Raw genomic sequence first — 21,081 nt, forward strand, 5'->3', positions numbered from 1 at the left:
TGGACCAGGGGTAAGGGGAGAAAGGAACAAAAATAATATTTTAAAAAATAATGGCTAAAAATGTCCCAAATTTGATGAAAGACATAGATCTATACCTCCAAGTAGCTGAAAAACTCTAAATAGAATAAACTCAAAGAGTTTCACAGTCAGATACATTATAATCAAACTGTTCAAAGACAAAGAGTGTTTTTTAAAGCATTAAGAGGCAAGCAATTTGTTATGTACCAGGGATCCTCAATAGGATCAACAACTGGTATCTCATCGGAAACCATGGAGGCCAGAAGGCAGTGGTATGAGATATTTAAAGTGCTGAAAGAAAAAACTATCAGCTAAGAGAGCCATATCTAGAAAAACCATCCTTCAAAAGTGAAGGATATATTAGGGCATTTCCAGATAAAAGCTGAGGGAATTCATCACTCTGCTTATAGACTTGCCCTATAAGAAAATCTAAAATGAGTCCTTCAGGCTGAAATGAAGGGCACTAGATAGTAACTTGAAGCCATACAAATATATAAAGAACACTAGTAAAAAGAATTAAATATGTAAATATAAGAGTCAGTATTATTGTATTTTTGGTTTGTAATTCCTTTTTTAAATGACTTAAAAATCCACAAAACAATAATTATAAATCTATGTTCATAGACACACTATGTATAAAGATGTAATCTGTGATGATAACAAGACAAAGGGTAAGGGACAGCAGTATATAGGAGAGTTCTTTATCCAATTGAAGCTCAGTTGATATTAATTAAAACTACGTTGTTGTACATATAAGATATATAATTGTAATCCCTAGGGTAACCACTAAGAAAATACTTGTTTAAAGATAAAGAAAAGCAAAAGTAAAATCAAAACAGTGCACTAGGAAAAAATCAGCTAAACACAAATGTAGGCAGTCATAGAGGAATTGAGGAACAAAAAAGATATAAGACATGTAGAAGACAAGTAGCAAAATGGCAGAAGTAGATCCTTCCTTATCATCAATTATTTTAAATGTAAATTGATTAAACTCTCCAATTAAGAGACAGAGATTGGCAGAAGGGATTTAAAAAAACTGACCCAACTTGTACTGTCTACAAAATACTCACATTAGATTCAAAGGAACTAATAGGTTGAAAGTGAAAGTATGGAAGAAATATATTCCTTGCAAACAGTAGCCAAAAGACAGTGGGACTTCTTATATTAATGTCAGATAAATTGATTTTAGGTCAAAATTGTTACAAGAGACAAAGAAGGATATTTATTATATATAGACAATGTCAATATATCAGGAAGATATAACAATTATAAATTTATACCCACCTAACTACAGAGCCCCAAGATATATTAAGCAAAAATTGACATAATTGGAGGGAGAGATAGGAAATATTACTAATTGTTGGAGACTTCAATTCCCCACTTTCAACAGTGGGTGAAACAACTAGCCAGAAGATTAATAGGAATATAAAGGATTGGAAGAACACTATAAACCAACTAGACCTAATAGACATATACAGAACATGCCACACAACAACACATATGCACATACAACATTCTCCAGGATAGACCATATGTTAGGCTGCAAAATGCATATTAACAGATTTTAAAACATTGAAATTATAGGCCGGTTGTGGTGGCTCACACCTGTAATCCCAGCACTTTGGGAGGCTGAGGCAGGTGGACCACTTGAGGTCAGGAGTTCAAGACCAGCCTGGCCAACATGGTGAAAACCTGTCTCTACTAAAAATATGGAAATTAGCCAGGTGTGGTGGTGCACACCTGTAATTCCAGCTACTTGGGAGGCTGAGGTAGAGGATCACTTGAACCCAAGAGGCGGAGCTTGCAGTAAGCTGAGATTGCACCACTGCACTCCAGCCTGGGTGACAGAGCAAGACTCCATGTTTTAAAAAAAAAAAAGAAAAAAGAAAAAAGGAAATTATACAAATTATCTTCTGTGACCAAAATGGAATAAAATTAGAAATCAATAATAGAAGGAAATGACGCTTCACAAGTATATAGAAATTAACACAATCTTAAGCAACTACAATTACAATGGGAAATTAGAAAATACTTTGATATGAATGAGAATGAAAACATGATCCAAGGACTCTAATGGATTAAATATAACCACTAAAACTTATATGCAAGTATATGCATTGATATAGAAAAATGTTGGCCCGGTGTAGTGGCTCATGCCTATAATCCCAGCACTTTGGCAGGCTGAGGTGGGCAGATTGCTTGAGCATGGGAATTTTTTTTTTAATACTTTAAGTTTTAGGGTACATGTGTACAATGTGCAGGTTAGTTACATATGTATACATGTGCCATGCTGGTGCACTGCACCCACTAACTCGTCATCTAGCATTAGGTATATCTCCCAATGCTATCCCTCCCCCCTCCCCCCACCCCACAACAGTCCCCAGAGTGTGATGTTCCCCTTCCTGTGTCCATGTGTTCTCATTGTTCAATTCCCACCTATGAGTGAGAACATGTGATGTTTGGTTTTTTGTTCTTGCGATAGTTTACTGAGAATGATGATTTCCAATTTCATCTGTGTCCCTACAAAGGACATGAACTCATCATTTTTTATGGCTGCATAGTATTCCATGGTGTATATGTGCCACATTTTCTTAATCCAGTCTATCATTGTTGGACATTTGGGTTGGTTCCAAGTCTTTGCTATTGTGAATAGTGCCACAATAAACATACGTGTGCATGTGTCTTTATAGCAGCATGATTTATAGTCCTTTGAGTATATACCCAGTAATGGGATGGCTGGGTCAAATGGTATTTCTAGTTCTAGATCCCTGAGGAATTGCCACACTGACTTCCACAAGGGTTGAACTAGTTTACAGTCCCACCAACAGTGTAAAAGTGTTCCTATTACCCCACATCCTCTCCAGCGCCTGTTGTTTCCTGACTTTTCAATGATTGCCATTCTAACTGGTGTGAGATGATATCTCATTGTGGTTTTGATTTGCATTTCTCTGATGGCCAGTGATGGTGAGCATTTTTTCATGTGTTTTTTGGCTGCATAAATGTCTTCTTTTGAGAAGTGTCTGTTCATGTCCTTCGCCCACTTTTTGATGGGGTTGTTTGTTTTTTTCTTGTAAATATGTTGGAGTTCATTGTAGATTCTGGATATTAGCCCTTTGTCAGATGAGTAGGTTGTGAAAATTTTTTCCCATTTTGTGGGTTGCCTGTTCACTCTGATGGTAGTTTCTTTTGCTGTGCAGAAGCTCTTTAGTTTAATTAGATCCCATTTGTCAATTTTGGCTTTTGTTGCCATTGCTTTTGGTGTTTTAGACATGAAGTCCTTGCCCATGCCTATGTCCTGAATGGTAATGCCTAGGTTTTCTTCTAGGGTTTTTATGGTTTTAGGTCTAACGTTTAAGTCTTTAATCCATCTTGAATTGATTTTTGTATAAGGTGTAAGGAAGGGATCCAGTTTCAGCTTTTTACATACGGCTAGCCAGTTTTCCCAGCACCATTTATTAAATAAGGAATCCTTTCCCCATTGCTTGTTTTTCTCAGGTTTGTCAAAGACCAGATAGTTGTAGATATGCGGCGTTATTTCTGAGGGCTCTGTTCTGTTCCATTGATCTATATCTCTGTTTTGGTACCAGTACCATGCTGTTTTGGTTACTATAGCCTTGTAGTATAGTTTGAAGTCAGGTAGTATGATGCCTCCAGCTTTGTTCTTTTGGCTTAGGATTGACTTGGCGATGCGGGCTCTTTTTTGGTTCCATATGAACTTTAAAGTAGTTTTTTCGAATTCTGTGAAGAAAGTCATTGGTAGCTTGATGGGGATGGCATTGAATCTATAAATTACCTTGGGCAGTATGGCCATTTTCATGATATTGATTCTTTCTACCCATGAGCATGGAATGTTCTTCCATTTGTTTGTATCCTCTTTTATTTCATTGAGCAGTGGTTTGTAGTTCTCCTTGAAGAGGTCCTTCATGTCCCTTGTAAGGTGGATTCCTAGGTATTTTATTCTCCTTGAAGCAATTGTGAATGGGAATTCACTCATGATTTGGCTCTCTGTTTGTCTGTTATTGGTGTATAAGAATGCTTGTGATTTTTGTACATTGATTTTGTATCCTGAGACTTTGCTGAAGTTGCTTCTCAGCTTAAGGAGATTTTGGGCTGAGACAATGGGGTTTTCTAGATATACAATCATGTCGTCTGCAAACAGGGACAATTTGACTTCCTCTTTTCCTAATTGAATACCCTTTATTTCCTTCTCCTGCCTAATTGCCCTGGCCAGAACTTACAACACTATGTTGAATAGGAGTGGTGAGAGTGGGCATCCCTGTCTTGTGCCAGTTTTCAAAGGGAATGCTTCCAGTTTTTGCCCATTCAGTATGATATTGGCTGTGGGTTTGTCATAGATAGCTCTTATTATTTTGAGAGACGTCCCATCAATACCTAATTTATTGAGAGTTTTTAGCATGAAGCGCTGTTGAATTTTGTCAAAGGACTTTTCTGCATCTATTGAGATAATCATGTGGTTTTTGTCTTTGGTTCTGTTTATATGCTGGATTACATTTATTGATTTGCGTATATTGAACCATCCTTGCATCGCAGGGATGAAGCCCACTTGATCATGGTGGATAAGCTTTTTGATGTGCTGCTGGATTCGGTTTGCCAGTATCTTATTGAGGATTTTTGCATCAATGTTCATGAAGGATATTGGTCTAAAATTCTCTTTTTTGGTTGTGTCTCTGCCTGGCTTTGATATCAGGATGATGCTGGCCTCATAAAATGAGTTAGGGAGGATTCCCTCTTTTTCTATTGATTGGAATAGGTTCAGAAGGAATGGTACCAGTTCCTCCTTGTACCTCTGGTAGAATTCGGCTGTGAATCCATCTGGTCCTGGACTCTTTTTGGTTGGTAAGCTATTGATTAATGCCACAACTTCAGCTCCTGTTAGTGGTCTATTCAGAGATTCAACTTCTTCCTGGTTTAGTCTTGGGAGAGTGTATGTGTCGAGGAATTTATCCATTTATTCCAGATTTTCTAGTTTATTTGCATAGAGGTGTTTGTAGTAATCTCTGATGGCAGTTTGTATTTCTGTGGGATCGGTGGTGATATCCCCTTTATCATTTTTTATTGCATCTATTTGATTCTTCTCTCTTTTTTTCTTTATTAGTCTTGCTAGCAGTCTACCTATTTTGTTGATCCTTTCAAAAAACCAGCTCCTGGATTCATTAATTTTTTGAAGGGTTTTTTGTGTCTCTATTTCCTTCAGTTCTGCTCTGATTTTAGTTATTTCTTGCCTTCTGCTAGCTTTTGAATGTGTTTGCTCTTGCTTTTCTAGTTCTTTTAATTGTGATGTTAGGCTGTCAATTTTTGATCTTTCCTGCTTTCTCTTGTGGGCATTTAGTGCTATAAATTTCCCTCTACACACTGCTTTGAATGTGTCCCAGAGATTCTGGTATGTTGTGTCTTTGTTCTCGTTGGTTTCAAAGAACATCTTTATTTCTGCCTTCATTTCGTTATGTACCCAGTAGTCATTCAGGAGCAGGTTGTTCAGTTTCCATGTAGTTGAGCGGTTTTGATTGAGTTTCTTAATCCTGAGTTCTAGTTTGATTGCACTGTGGTCTGAGAGATAGTTTGTTATAATTTCTGTTCTTTTACATTTGCTGAGGATAGCTTTACTTCCAACTATGTGGTCAATTTTGGAATAGGTGTGGTGTGGTGCTGAAAAAAGTGTATATTCTGTTGATTTGGGGTGGAGAGTTCTGTAGATGTCTATTAGGTCCGCTTGGTGCAGAGCTGAGTTCAATTCCTGGGTATCCTTGTTAACTGTCTGTCTCGTTGATCTGTATAATGTTGACAGTGGGGTGTTAGAGTCTCCCATTATTAATGTATGGGAGTCTAAGTCTCTTTGTAGGTCACTCAGGACTTGCTTTATGAATCTGGGTGCTCCTGTATTGGGTGCATATATATTTAGGCTAGCTAGCTCTTCTTGTTGAATTGATCCCTTTATCATTATGTAATGGCCTTCCTTGTTGCTTTTGATCTTTGTTGGTTTAAAGTCTGTTTTATCCGAGACTAGGATTGCAACCCCTGCCTTTTTTTGTTTTCCATTTGCTTGGTAGATCTTCCTCCATTGTTTTATTTTGAACCTATATGTGTCTCTGCATGTGAGATGGGTTTCCTGAATACAGCACCCTGATGGGTCTTGACTCTTTATCCAGTTTGCCAGTCTGTGTCTTTTAATTGGAGCATTTAGTCCATTTACATTTAAAGTTAATATTGTTATGTGTGAATTTGATCCTGTCATTATGATGTTAGCTGGTGATTCTGCTCATTAGTTGATGCAGTTTCTTCCTAGTCTCGATGGTCTTTACATTTTGGTGTGACTTTGCAGCGGCTGGTACTGATTGTTCCTTTCCATGTTTAGTGCTTCCTTCAGGAGCTCTTTTAGGGCAGGCCTAGTGGTGACAAAATCTCTCAGCATTTGCTTGTCTGTAAAGTATTTTATTTCTCCTTCACTTATGAAGCTTAGTTTGGCTGGATATGAAATTCTGGGTTGAAAATTCTTTTCTTTAAGAATGTTGAATATTGGCCCCCACTCTCTTCTGGCTTGTAGAGTTTCTGCCAAGAGATCTGCTGTTAGTCTGATGGGCTTCCCTTTGTGGGTAACCCGACCTTTCTCTCTGGCTGCCCTTAACATTTTTTCCTTCATTTCAACTTTGGTGAATCTGACAATTATGTGTCTTGGAGTTGCTCTTCTTGAGGTGTATCTTTGTGGCGTTCTCTGTATTTCCTGAATCTGAATGTTGGCCTGCCTTGCTAGATTGGGGAAGTTCTCCTGGATAATATCCTGCAGAGTGTTTTCCAACTTGGTTCCATTCTCCCCGTCACTTTCAGGTACACCAATCAGACGTAGATTTGGTCTTTTCACATAGTCCCATACTTCTTGGAGGGTTTGTTTGTTTCTTTTTATTCTTTTTTCTCTAAACTTCCCTTCTCGCTTCATTTCATTCATTTCATCTTCCATCGCTGATACCCTTTCTTCCAGTTGATCGTGTTGGCTCCTGAGGCTTCTGCATTCTTCACGTAGTTCTCAAGCCTTGGCTTTCAGCTCCATCAGCTCCTTTAAGCACTTGTCTATTGGTTATTCTAGTTATACATTCGTCTAAGTTTTTTTCAAAGTTTTTAACTTCTCTGCCTTTGGTTTGAATTTCCTCCTGTAGCTTGTAGTTTGATCATCTGAAGCCTTCTTCTCTCAACTCGTCAAAGTCATTCTCCATCCAGCTTTGTTCCATTGCTGGTGAGGAAGTGCGTTCCTTTGGAGGAGGAGAGGCTCTCTGCTTTTTAGCATTTCCAGTTTTTCTGCTCTGTTTTTTCCCCATCTTTGTGGTTTTATCTACTTTTGGTCTTTGATGATGGTGATGTACAGATGGGTTTTTGGTATGGATGTCGTTTCTGTTTGTTAGTTTTCCTTCTAACAGACAGGACCCTCAGCTTCAGGTCTGTTGGAGTTTGCTAGAGGTCCACTCCAGACCCTGTTTGCCTGGGTATCAGCAGCGGTGTTTGCAGAAGAGCGGATTTTCATGAACCGCGAATGCTGCTGTCTGATCGTTCCTCTGGAAGTTTTGTCTCAGAGGAGTACCCGGCCATGTGAAGTGTCAGTCTGCCTCTACTGGGGGGTGCCTCCCAGTTAGGCTGCTCAGGGATCAGGGACCCACTTGAGGAGGCAATCTGCCCATTCTCAGATCTCCAGCTGCGTGCTGGGAGAACCACTGCTCTCTTCAAAGCTGTCAGACAGGGACATTTAAGTCTGCAGAGGTTACTGCTGTCTTTTTGTTTGTCTGTGCCCTGCCCCCAGAGGTGGAGCCTACAGAGGCAGGCAGGCCTCCTTGAGCTGTGGTGGGCTCCACTCAGTTCGAGCTTCCTGGCTGCTTTGTTTACCTAAGCAAGCCTGGGCAATGGTGGGCGCCCCTCCCCCAGCCTCCCTGCCGCCTTGCAGTTTGATCTCAGACTGCTGTGCCAGCAATCTGCAAGACTCCCTGGGCATAGGACCCTCCGAGCCATGTGCGGGATATAATCTCCTGGTGCGCTGTTTTTTAATCCGTCGGGAAAGTGCAGTATTAGGGTGGGAGTGACCCAATTTTCCAGGTGCGTCCATCACCCGTTTCTTTGACTCAGAAAGGGAACTCCCTGACCCCTTGCTCTTCCCAAGTGAGGCAATGCCTCTCCCTGCTTCGGCTCGCGCACGGTGCGCTGCACCCACTGTCCTGCGCCCACTGTCTGGCACTCCCTAATGAGATGAACCTGGTACCTCAGATGGAAATGCAGATACCACCCGTCTTCTGCGTCGCTCACGCTGGGAGCTGTAGACCAGAGCTGTTCCTGTTCGGCCATCTTGGCTCCTCCCCCGAGAATTGAGCATGGGATTTTAAGAGCAGCCTAGGCAACGTAGCAAGACCCTGTCTCTAAAATAAATAAATAAATAATAAACTGAAAATATATGTAATTTTTTTAGTGTTGACATTACATCAAGTTTAAAAAGAAAAGGTCCAGCTGCAAAATATAGGGGTGTACAGAAGGATTTCTTTAAAATGCCTCAGACACATGTATTCACACAAACAGAAGAGCATCTAAAAAGTTACACAGCAGAAGTCCATTTTGGTTATCTTTAATTGATCATTTCAGATATTGTACTTACTTTTTTCTTCCTGTTTTTCTGTATTTTCTAATTTTCCCCAATGGATATGTATTACTTAAGTATATTTTAAATGAAATTTTAAAAAACAAAATGTAATGAAAAATAAATAGGTGCTGTTATGAGAAAATAATTGGACATGTGGGTTTTGATAGGATTCTGTTGTAATTTTTTAAAACATAAAGTCATTGAAACAAGCAGATAAAAAAATGAAATAGAGATTACTTAAAACCAGGAAATTTCAACAAAATTATTATATAATGTAAGCTTTTGAAGAATTTTTGAATCAGAATATTTAGCTACTGCCCTAATATCTCTTTGATGTGATTTACAGTTGGATAACAGGCTTCAAGGAGAAAGTAAACATACCCTAGCATTAAGAAGCAATATTTCAGGTGAATGATTATTTCACTACCAGTATTTGGAGCAGCCATTTCAGGATGATTGATCCTCTGGGAAAAAGAAATTTCCCGTCTTTGGCAACCTGGAGCTCTTTAGGGCTCTCAGCAGTGCTTGCTTTCTTTTTACATTGTTGGAAATCCAGTTGTATTAGATTAGCTGCAAGGATTAAAGTGTTATGGGAATGAAATATCCAAATATATTTTCTCTCTGAAGCCTTGTCTTTATTCTGATATAAGGAAAGTTTTATTATCTCAAAGTCCCTGTAAATTTAGTAAGGGAAAAACTCAAGTCATAAAATGTAAATCAAATCATAAAGTATGGACTTAAATGGCAATGGAAAAGCAAGAGGAGGCCTCTTTCTTTTTTTTTTTATTTCTGACATTATTACCAAATATGGATCCTCTTTATGAAAGAATTAAGCTTGAGAACAGAGCCGAGAACAGGGACACTGACAGCACTCTTTCTGTTATTTTCTGTAATATAAGATGCTACTCTATAGGCAAGTTTTAAAAAATCCAATTTAAAACACACAAGAATAATATGAGGATTAGTCTATGTTTGCAAAACACCTTAAATTTCTGAGAAGAAATTCAGTTCTGCATGATCCCTGACATTTCTGAACCCCACAGCCTGTTTCTCACTAGCTTTGTTCTCAGAAAATAGGACCTCAGCTACCAGTGTGCTGCGTTTTCTAGTTTTCCTTGGTATTTAGCTAAGGGATGAGCCTTCCCCATTTTTGTATGTAAATTATTCCTGCCTCTTTGACCACAAGAAGGAACTTTTTTTAACTTTTATTTTAAGTTCAGGGGTACAAGTACAGGTTTGTTACATAGGTAAACGTGTGTCATGGGGTTTGTTGTACAGATTATTTCATCACCCAGGTATTAAGCCTAGTACCCATTAGTTATTTTTCCTGATCCTCTCCCTCCTCCCACCCTCCACCCTCCAAAAGACCCCAGTGTGTGTTGTTCCCCTCTCTGTGTCCATGTGTTCCTATCATTTAGCTCCCACTTATAAGTGAGAACATGCGGTACTTGGTTTTCAGTTCCTGTGTTAGTTTGCTAAGGATAATGGCCTCCAGAACCATCTGAAGAAAGAACCATTTAAGTGTGTTGACTATAATTTAGATCTGTTTTATGACAAACAGTAACATGACATTGCATATCAAATTCAGGAATGAAAAACATGACAATTTTCAATCTCCCAGAACTACCTAGAGAGAAATTTCTGATTTCCTTCCACAGGTGGGGCCCTGAAAAATCTCAGGAAAATTGATCTGGCTTTCTCAGAATTCCAAAGGATGCTTCTGACTTGCACTATTGTAAGAAGAGCTACCTGACTACAATCTTTTGTTTCTATCCTCTTTCATTAGACTGTGGACATTTTCACAGTCAGTAACATTTTCTAACATATCCCATTGCCTTGCATGTATTAGACTCAATGAATTTTATGAGTTTATGTTTCTAATGATTCCCTGCACAGCAGGAAATCCAAATAGACAATAGTGGCAGAATCTAGTGATTAGGCCAAAGTGTAGGCCCTTCTTTGAATGGCTGTGTGGTGTCAGCTGACAAGACCAGTAGCAAAATCACAGAAGCTTCTTCATGAGGTGACACTGTCATTTCATCACCTTCAGACTAATAGCTCTTTAGTGCTTCACCTGTTAGTATTCACTCATCTCAGTTTCTACCATAAATACAGTTTTTGTAATAAGATTAACTTCCATTATCTTTTTAAGAAACCATATGTGATATTAGATTTTTTTTAAGTAACACAGACCAATAGAAAAAATATTTGTTGCCCCCAAACACTGGAATATAGTTTTGGGGGACAATAAACATTTTATTCAAAATAGTTTTGGAGGACAATGAATATTTTGTTCAATATAAGTTGAATATTTACGAGGGAGTGTAGTATTGAGTATATTTTTCCTTCTGTTGAACCCTATTATTCCAATTCCAGAAATCAGAGAGTAAGTGTAGAAAGAGTGTGCGTGACACATAATAATGTTGTACCTTATTTAGTCAATAATATTGAATTTATGAGAAATTAATATGTAAATAATTCCACCAGCATAAGTTTGGGGGCTATTATGTGGGTCTGTTTCTTAATTCTCTATTTCATTCCATTGGTTAATTCATCAATTCCTGTGATGATTCCACACTGCCAGAGTTTTATACTCTGTCTTGATATCTAGCAGGGCATAGTCTTATATTTGGGTAGATGCCAAAATTAGAGCTGTTTCTTTTTTCTGAACTACATGTACTTTGATTCCTTTTAATAAATGCAGTAAAATGGAAATTACACATCAGAACACAGACGTTAGTCAGAGAGTTTCAATTTCCCTCTATTTCTTATCAAGTAGAATGCCAGGCAATACCCATATATTTCCTGTTCTTGCAATTCTCCAATAAATGTGAGATTCTTCAACAATCTGAGCTGTTCAGACCCTCAGGGATGGCATTAATCTCTTGTTAGTCTCCAAACTATCCATGCTGGAGGGAACAACTGAAGGGTTATCCACACTTGCAGCCAAGTTTCTGCAGGCATGGCTGGGCTGTGAATTACAGAGATTTTTCTCATTCATGAACATTCCACACAGGTTGAGTACTTCTTATCTGAAATGCATGGGACCAGAAGTGTTTCAGATTTCAGATTTTTTCAGATTTTGGAATATTTGCATATGTGAGATATCTTGGCAGTGGGACTCAAGTCTAAACACAAAATTCATTTTTGTTTCATATACACTGAATACACATAGCTGAAGGTAATTTTATTCAATATTTTAATGATTTTGTGCATAAAACAAAGTGTGTATATTTAATAATCAGCAAGCAAAGGTGTCATTATCTTAGCCACCCGTGTGGACAATCTGCAGGTCTTTGGCCTCACCATCAACCCTGACTCCGAATTTTATATGCTACTGATAAGCAATCATTTTCTTACACTTATTTACATGAGTACACAATATTAAAAAAAGACATACCATTAATACAGTGAAAAAATCAAGTGTTCAGAGTAACTAAGCAGCACAGTAGCATCATCTGAATACTTGTGTCAGCTGTTAAACAAGAGCAACAACAAACAATGGCAGGCTTTCACTCTCCACCTACAATGCTGTGTTGTGATTAAAAGGTTACTGTACACTGTATTTTCTTTTTTAGATGAGAAGAAACATCAGAAGCAGTTGAGGGACCAGGAAGTGGGTCCTCTAGGGACGAGGAGGCATTCTGCTGGATGGCTTTTAAAAATGTTTCCTCCAGAGTCATCTGCCTCATTAACAACGGTTTTTGTCTTAGAAGTCTCTCTTTGATTTTATAAACTGACATGATTTCTTGTTCTATTATGAATGCACACTGCTCTAGTCCTTCAATATGCTCATCACACTTTTCACCATGTTATCTATAGGCACTTTTTCCTACAGTGTTAGCATCACCTTCATCATTACTATTATCACGATCACCTTGATTCAGAACCATTTCTGCCATTTCACCAGCAGTCAATGAATGAACAACTAAAGTCTCATTATCAAGGCTAAAAACTGCTTTGATATCCACTTCCTCCAACTTATTGATGGACTCTGAAGGTATATTTTTTGCATATGTAAGGAGGTTAGACATCATTTTTTCTCACTTGATGTATGAAATCTTTAAAGGTTACCATCTTGTTCATCATTATCACTGAACCTAATTGCAATCAAGAGGTTGTACCAGGCATGCACAGCTGTGTCTTTAGCCATTGTGTTCCAAGCATTGGCCACAATGTATACAACATCCTTCATGCCAAACTCCTTTCACAATCCTTCCACACCAACGTTCACTGTTGCTAGCATGCTGTTAAAGAAGGTGTTTTACTATCTACTCTTCATTGATATAAGTCACATGGCTGAACTAATGAGTCACATTTTGGAGAAAGTGCATGGTATAAACATTGTTTTTAATGAGATTTTGGCTGAAGGATGAGCAGAACAGTTGTCAAGGAATAACAAAATCTTGCAGTTGACAGGCAGTCCAGCTTCCCTACAGTGAGCATAAGCTGCTAGTACAAAATGTTTGTGAAACCAATCAGAAAAGATGTCCCTGGTGATGCATGCCTTTTTGTTAGCATAACATGGACTGATAAGAAATTCATTCCTTGAAAACAGGATGCAAGCTTTTGCCTACAACGAGTTTACACTTATGGGTGCCTGCTGCATTAGCACAACCCAGCACAGTTATTCTGTCCTTGACATTCTTAATCCCTGCAGCTGTCTCATCAGTTTTAGTGAGTGGATTTATGGGACAATCACACCAAAACAGTGATGTTTCATTAGTATCATGGACTTGGTCTGGCATGATATTTTCATCAGCGATGACTTTGGCAAACTCATCAATAAATTTGCTACTTTGTGATCAGCAGATGCCTTATCACCACAAATCTTTAAAAACCTAATGTCATATCTTTCCTTAAATTTCTGCAGCCTATCAAATATTCACAGTTCCCTTTAATTTTCAGTTCATTGTGATAGAGCTTTGCTTGTTTTATGATCAGTATCCCATTAAGTAGCATGTGTTCAATATGATACTGTGGATTCATTCTTTCTTTTTATTTTTATTTTTTTAATTTATTTTATTATTATTATACTTTAAGTTTTAGGGTACATGTGTACAATGTGCAGGTTAGTTACATATGTATACATGTGCCATGCTGGTGCACTGCACCCACTAACTCGTCATCTAGCATTAGGTATATCTCCCAATGCTATCCCTCCCCCCTCCCCCCACCCCACAACAGTCCCCAGAGTGTGATGTTCCCCTTCCTGTGTCCATGTGTTCTCATTGTTCAATTCCCATCTATGAGTGAGAATATGCGGTGTTTGGTTTTTTGTTCTTGCGATAGTTTAGTTTACTGAGAATGATGATTTCCAATTTCATCCATGTCCCTACAAAGGACATGAACTCATCATTTTTTATGGCTGCATAGTATTCCGTGGTGTATATGTGCCACATTTTCTTAATCCAGTCTATCATTGTTGGACATTTGGGTTGGTTCCAAGTCTTTGCTATTGTGAATAGTGCCACAATAAACATACGTGTGCATGTGTCTTTATAGCAGCATGATTTATAGTCCTTTGAGTATATACCCAGTAATGGGATGGCTGGGTCAAATGGTATTTCTAGTTCTAGATCCCTGAGGAATTGCCACACTGACTTCCACAAGGGTTGAACTAGTTTACAGTCCCACCAACAGTGTAAAAGTGTTCCTATTTCTCCACATCCTCTCCAGCACCTGTTGTTTCCTGACTTTTTAATGATTGCCATTCTAACTGGTGTGAGATGGTATCTCATTGTGGTTTTGATTTGCATTTCTCTGATGGCCAGTGATGGTGAGCATTTTTTCATGTGTTTTTTGGCTGCATAAATGTCTTCTTTTGAGAAGTGTCTGCTCATGTCCTTTGCCCACTTGTTGATGGGGTTGTTTGTTTTTTCTTGTAAATTTGTTTGAGTTCATTGTAGATTCTGGATATTAGCCCTTTGTCAGATGAGTAGGCTGCAAAAATTTTCTCCCATTTTGTAGTTTGCCTGTTCACTCTGCTGTGCAGAAGCTCTTTAGTTTAATTAGATCCCATTTGTCAATTTTGGCTTTTGTTGCCATTGCTTTGGTGTTTTAGACATGAAGTCCTTGCCCTTGCCTATGTCCTGAATGGTAATGCCTAGGTTTTCTTCTAGGGTTTTTATGGTTTTAGGTCTAATGTTTAAGTCTTTAATCCATCTTGAATTGATTTTTGTATAAGGTGTAAGGAAGGGATCCAGTTTCAGCTTTGTACATATGGCTAGCCAGTTTTCCCAGCACCATTTATTAAATAGGGAATCCTTTCCCCATTGCTTGTTTTTCTCAGGTTTGTCAAAGATCAGATAGTTGTAGATATGTGGCATTATTTCTGAGGGCTCTGTTCTGTTCCATTGATCTATATCTCTGTTTTGGTACCAGTACCATGCTGTTTTGGTTACTGTATCCTTGAAGTATAGTTTGAAGTCAGGTAGTGTGATGCCTCCAGCTTTGTTCTTTTAGCTTAGGATTGACTTAGTGATGCGGGCTCTTTGACAAAATTCAACAACCCTTCATGCTGAAAACTCTCAATAAATTAGGTATTGATGGGACGTATCTCAAAATAATAAGAGCTATCTATGACAAACCCACAGCCAATATCATACTGAATGGGCAAAAACTGGAAGCATTCCCTTTGAAAACTGGCACAAGACAGGGATGCCCTCTCTCACCACTCCTATTCAACATAGTGTTGTAAGTTCTGGCAAGGGCAATTAGGCAGGAGAAGGAAATAAAGGGTATTCAATTAGGAAAAGAGGAAGTCAAATTGTCCCTGTTTGCAGACGACATGATTGTATATCTAGAAAACCCCATTGTCTCAGCCCAAAATCTCCTTAAGCTGATAAGCAACTTCATTCTTTCAATACACAGTTGAGATCTTCCTTTTTAGCTTTATGCAGTGTTTTTCCATTTTTCATTAAATCCTGTTTATCACTTTCAGCGTAGAACTTCAACAGTTTATCCATCTGTTTCTTCAGGTTATATATAGTGGTCATTCCAACATCATACTTTTACTCCTATACCACAGAGCAGAGCAGAGAATAAGCAAAAGAACCCACAGTGACTAATCCACGTAGGTCTTGGACCCATCTGGTCACCATGGGGAACCTACCATTGATATGTCTGGACTGCATATGAGCCATTTTATCAGCCTTTGTAGGTGTGCTTACATGGGGGGAATCTGGGCCTGTGCATAAAAAGCTGTATCACAGCTGAAGAGGGCTGGGAAGGTCTTTTTTCCCTTGGGAACAAGAAACCAACTATGTGTTGACTGCCACCCATCACCTGAGGTCAGGTGCAAAATGTTCTACTTGTAGCATCTTGTTGGTGCTCAAAAAGTTTTGAATTTTGGAGCATTTTGGATTTCAGATTTTCGGATGAGAAATGTCAGCCTGTATACCTTTATTTACTAAAAATGTCTTTATTATTTCCAAAGTTGTCTATACAATTTTTTGTTCCTAAGTACATTGTACTATTTATTGCTATTTTGAGTGGAATATTTTCTTTTAATATTTTTACCAGCTGGTTATTGATCATGCACAGGAAAATTCTTGATTTTTTAGTCTTTTGGAAGATAATCTTACTGAAGAAAAAGTTCATCTGCAGAAAACTTTGTAGCTCAATAAAGTCTCACAAGCTCAACTCATACCTGTAACTAGCAACCAGGTGAAGAAAAGATGCCTCCCTCATATTCTCTTCCCACCACTGCCTTCACCCCAAGGGTAACTTCTTTCTTAACTTCTAGCACCATGCAATAATTTCACCTGCTTTAAATTTCATATAAATAAACCCATACACTACAAAATCTTTAGTGTCTGGCTTCTTTCATCCCACATTCTGTTTCCAAGATTCATCCTTATTGTATAAAGTTGGCATTTATGTATTCTTAATGCTGAATTGTATTTTATTTTGCTAATATACCACAATTTAGTTATCTATGCTATTTTATGGGGATTGGATGGTATTTGCATGAACATTATTGAACATGTCTTGTACATTTAAACTTATTTATGCATTTTTATTGGTTTACATATCCAGGAATAGAATAGCTTATTAATAGATTTCATATATACTGCCAGATATCTACAGGGGATGAACGAATTTATAGTACCACCAGGAGTGTATGAGAATTAGTACTTAACCCACAGTGTTCCAGTTCTGCACCCTTGCCAACATGTGGTACTGAGTACATTTTTCATCTTCATTTTAGTCATTTAATGTAATAGCAGCCTTTGCTTTAATTTTGCATTTCCCCGAAAACTAGTGAAGTCAGGCACATTTTCAAATATGTACCAACCATTTGAAAATCACTTGTGGAGGGCCTGCTCAAGCTTTCCATTCATTTTTCTTTTGTGTCTATCTTTTTATTGCTTTGCAAGAATTCTTTTTATATCTTAGATATGAGTTCTTTGTCAGTTGTATGCATTGCTAATATATTCTCCCTTTGAGGATAGACTTTACCCACCTTAACAGTGTCTTTTGCTAAAATCTAATTTATCATTTTCATCTTTATTGTTATTGCTTTTTGTGATTGGCTTAAAAAATCTTGTCTCTGCACATGTACCCCAGAACTTAAAGTATAATAAAAAAAAGTTGTGTATTCCAAGTTTATTACAACATTCAAGCTATTGATTTTTATATGCCTTTCCTATATCTGGCCACCTTATTAAACTTTCTTATTGGTTCCAATAGTTCATAAGATGAGATTCTTGTTTTTTTACTTTTTAGATAGATAATCATATCATCTAAAAATCATTGACTATTTTGGTCTTGCTTTTCATATTTATTACAAAGTAACTGAAACACAGTTCTAAAATTAGCTTATATAACACAAGAATATATTATTTTACATACCAGGAAATTTCAAGACAGAGTCACTTCAGGTAGAGCATGTCAAGCCCCAGCTCTGCTTTTATGAAAGTCCCCTTGCTTTGCTATCCTCCTATATTGACTTTATCTTCAGGCTTTTGGCCAAGTGTTGCTTAATCCTCAGGCTTAAGTCCAGGTTTGCTAAGAAATTTGTAGAAATTTCATCATGATTGAATGTTAAATATGATTAAATGCATTTTCTACAGCTATTGAGGTAATACTGTTCTATTTTTTAAAGTGCTAATTAACATACTACTATGGTCTTAGTATTGTGTCTCCCCAAAATTCCTCTGTTGAAACCTAATCACTAATGTGATGGCATTAGGAGGTATTGTCGTTGGGTGGTGATTAGATAATGAGAATGGAGCTCTCATAATTGAGATTAGTGCCCTTATGTTAAAAGACCCCAAAGAGTTGACTTGCTCCTTCCACCATGTGAGGACATAGTCAGAAAGTGCCATCTGTGAACCAGAAAGCAGGTCCTCACCAGACACTGAATCTGCTGTCACCCTGATCTTAGACTTTCCAGCCTCCAGACTATAAGAAATAAATTCCTGTTGTACATAAGCTATCCAGTCTGCGGTATTTTGTTATAGCAGTCTGAACAAAAACACATACCGGTATATTTTCTAGTTTTGAACTATCCTTGAATTCCTCAGATATACATATTCCTAATATTTTGTTCTTTTCATCTCCTGCTGGATTTAGTTTGCCAATATGTGACATAACATTTTGGATTCCTTGTTAATATGGAATAGGCTTATAATTTTCTTTCCTTGTGTGGTCCTTAGCTTAATTTAAAGTGGCATAATTCCTATGCCACTTTTCCTATGTCTTGGAGCAAATAGATAAATTAGCAATTATAATCAATCTTTATTATTCATAGACTCTATATTTGTAATTTTGCCTACCAGCTAAAATTGATCCGTAACCCCAAAATCAATATTTGTAGCACTTTGATGGTAATCTGTGAACATAAACAGAGTGGCCAAAAATTTGTCATTCTATGTTCATGTTCCCAGCTAAGGTCAAACAAGGCAATGCTCTGCCTTCTTGCCTCAGATCCCATACATAAATAAGTATCTTTTTCGTGGTATTCTTAGTGCTATGATTTTGCATTTTCGTTGGTGATGTTACAGTTTAAAATGGCCCTCAAGTATAATGCTGAAGTGCTGTCTAGTGTTCTTAAGCAAGACAAATGGCTGTGATATGCCTTATGGAGGAAATATGTGTGTTAAATTACCTTTACTCAGGCATAAGTTTTAGTGGTATTGGACATGAGCTCAGTGTTAATGAATCAGCAATATGTATTACAGGGCCTTTAAACAGAAACACACAGAAAATAAAGTTATGCATTGATCAGTTAGTGAAAATGTTGTGGCTAGAGGCTCACAAAAACCTAACTCTATATTTCCCCTAGGAACAATGGTTCAGGATTCACTAATTCAGTATTAGCAGCAACTTTATGGAACAAAACTATTGTGGATAATGAGAATTCACTGCGCCCGTTGTTTAAAAAATTCACAGCAGTCACTTTAGTGCCTTTTGTAGAGACAGAGCAGTAAGTACCATTTTTATTTCCTTTATGGTTTTAGTCTATTTAAGTAACCTACTGGGCCAATTTTAGCGACTCGTGTTTTCCTGGAAGGTGTCCATTTCATTGGCATATTCACATTTACTGGTGTTTCTTTTTATATTTTATTCCTCTGTGTATGATTCATTTTTGTTCCTTATCTTATTTGGGTGTCTCTTTTCCTTGATACTTGTCAATGTCTATCTTTATGTTTTCCTATGAGTATTTTCAAATAATGAGATTTTATTTTGTGATTATCTTTGCTGTTTTTATTTGCTTTCTGTTTTCTTAATATCTTATCTTTATTGGCTCCTTTTTCTTTTTTAACTTTAAAGCTTAATCAATTTCAGTTCATTATTTCTTATTTTCTAAAATACTATATTTAAGACTTTATATTTTCCCTTGAGTCTTTCTTTGGATGCATCTCATAAGATTTGATATGCATACCATGTTTTTGCTGCTGTTTAGTCCTAAATATTTTGCAGCTCATTTTGTTTCTTGAACCCAAGAGTTATTTGGAAATTTTTTTCCAGGGTACAGATACTTTCTAAAATATTAATTTGTAGCTAATGCAGTAAATTTTACAATTTTACTGTATTGTGGTCGGTGAATGTCACGTATATGGAAAGCTATTGAAAACTGTGGATATTTCTTATTTATGCTAATACATGGTTAATCATTGTGAATGAATCTGTATGTATTTGAAAAAATATACATTCTCTACTGTGAGGGGCACAAAGTTAAACAGAAATCTATCAGGTCAATCATCTTGTTGATTATGTGATTGCAATCCTCCTCATTCTTACCTATCATTTGTTTTCCTAACTAGTCAATTTCTAAGGAAAGTGAAATAGAATTTCCTTTTACAATTGTGGATTTGTCAATTTATCCTCACAGTTCTATAATTTATTTATTTATTGTCATGGATAAATAATTCTCAAAATACATAATTAATCCTTTTATATACACAATTCAGAGACTTTCAGGATATTTAAGTAGATATGCAATTCTAATTTCAGAATATTTCCACCTCAAATAAACCCCATTATCCATTAGTAGTCATTATCCTTTCTCTCCCCTCTCTGCAGACCCTGGCAACCAGTGATCCACTTCCTGTCTCTATAAACTTGCTTATTCTGGACATTTCATATAAATGGAGCAATACAATATGTGGACGCTGTCTGGCTTCTTTCACTTTGCATAAGGTTTTCAAAGTCCATCCATGCTGTAGCATGTTTCAGTATTTCATTGATTTTTTTACATTTTAGGCTAGTGGAATAGTTGAATGGAAAAAGATAAGATTGATTTCTTTTTAATATTTTTAATTAAATTTTTAATTGACAAGTAAAAATTGTGTTTATGGTATACAACATGATGTTTTGATACATGTATACATTGTAGAATGGACAAATCTCAAGTTATTTAACATATATGCATTACTTCCTATCCTTATTTTTTTATTATGAGAAAATTTAAAATCTACTGTTTTAGCAATTTTCAAGCATACAATACATTGCTATTAACAGTAATCAAGATGATATACGATAGATCTCTTGAACTTATTACTCCTGTCTAATCGAAATTTTGTGTCCTTTGACCAACATTTCCCTAATCTCTCTACCCTCAACCTCTGGTAATCACCACTTTATTCTCTGTTTCTAGGAGTTTGACTTTTTTAGATTCCACACATAAGCGAGATCATGCAATATTTGTCTTTCAATGACTGGCTTATTTCACTTAACGTAATGTCCTCCAGGTTCATCCATATTTTTGCAAATGACAGAATTTCATTTTTTAAAGGGTATGTAGTATTCCATTTTATACATATATGCCCCATTTTATCTATTTGCTCATTTATAGACATAGTTTCCATATCTTAGCTATTATGAATAATACTGCAATGAACATGAGAGTGCAGATGTCTGACTACTGATTTCATATCCTTTGGATATATACTCAGTAGTAGGATTGCTAGATCATATGGTAGTTC

General features: G+C 37.1%; 1 protein-coding gene across 5 annotated transcripts in view; it reads left to right on the forward strand.

Annotated features, from left to right (window-relative positions):
- LOC104007321 (uncharacterized) overlaps window positions 1-21,081 on the forward strand; it is a 205,383-nt gene that overhangs the window by 162,767 nt on the left and 21,535 nt on the right. The gene's annotated exons all lie outside the window — the stretch shown is intronic.

Source organism: Pan troglodytes, chromosome 6, assembly GCF_028858775.2.
Source record: "Pan troglodytes isolate AG18354 chromosome 6, NHGRI_mPanTro3-v2.0_pri, whole genome shotgun sequence".
Taxonomy (NCBI): domain Eukaryota; kingdom Metazoa; phylum Chordata; class Mammalia; order Primates; family Hominidae; genus Pan; species Pan troglodytes.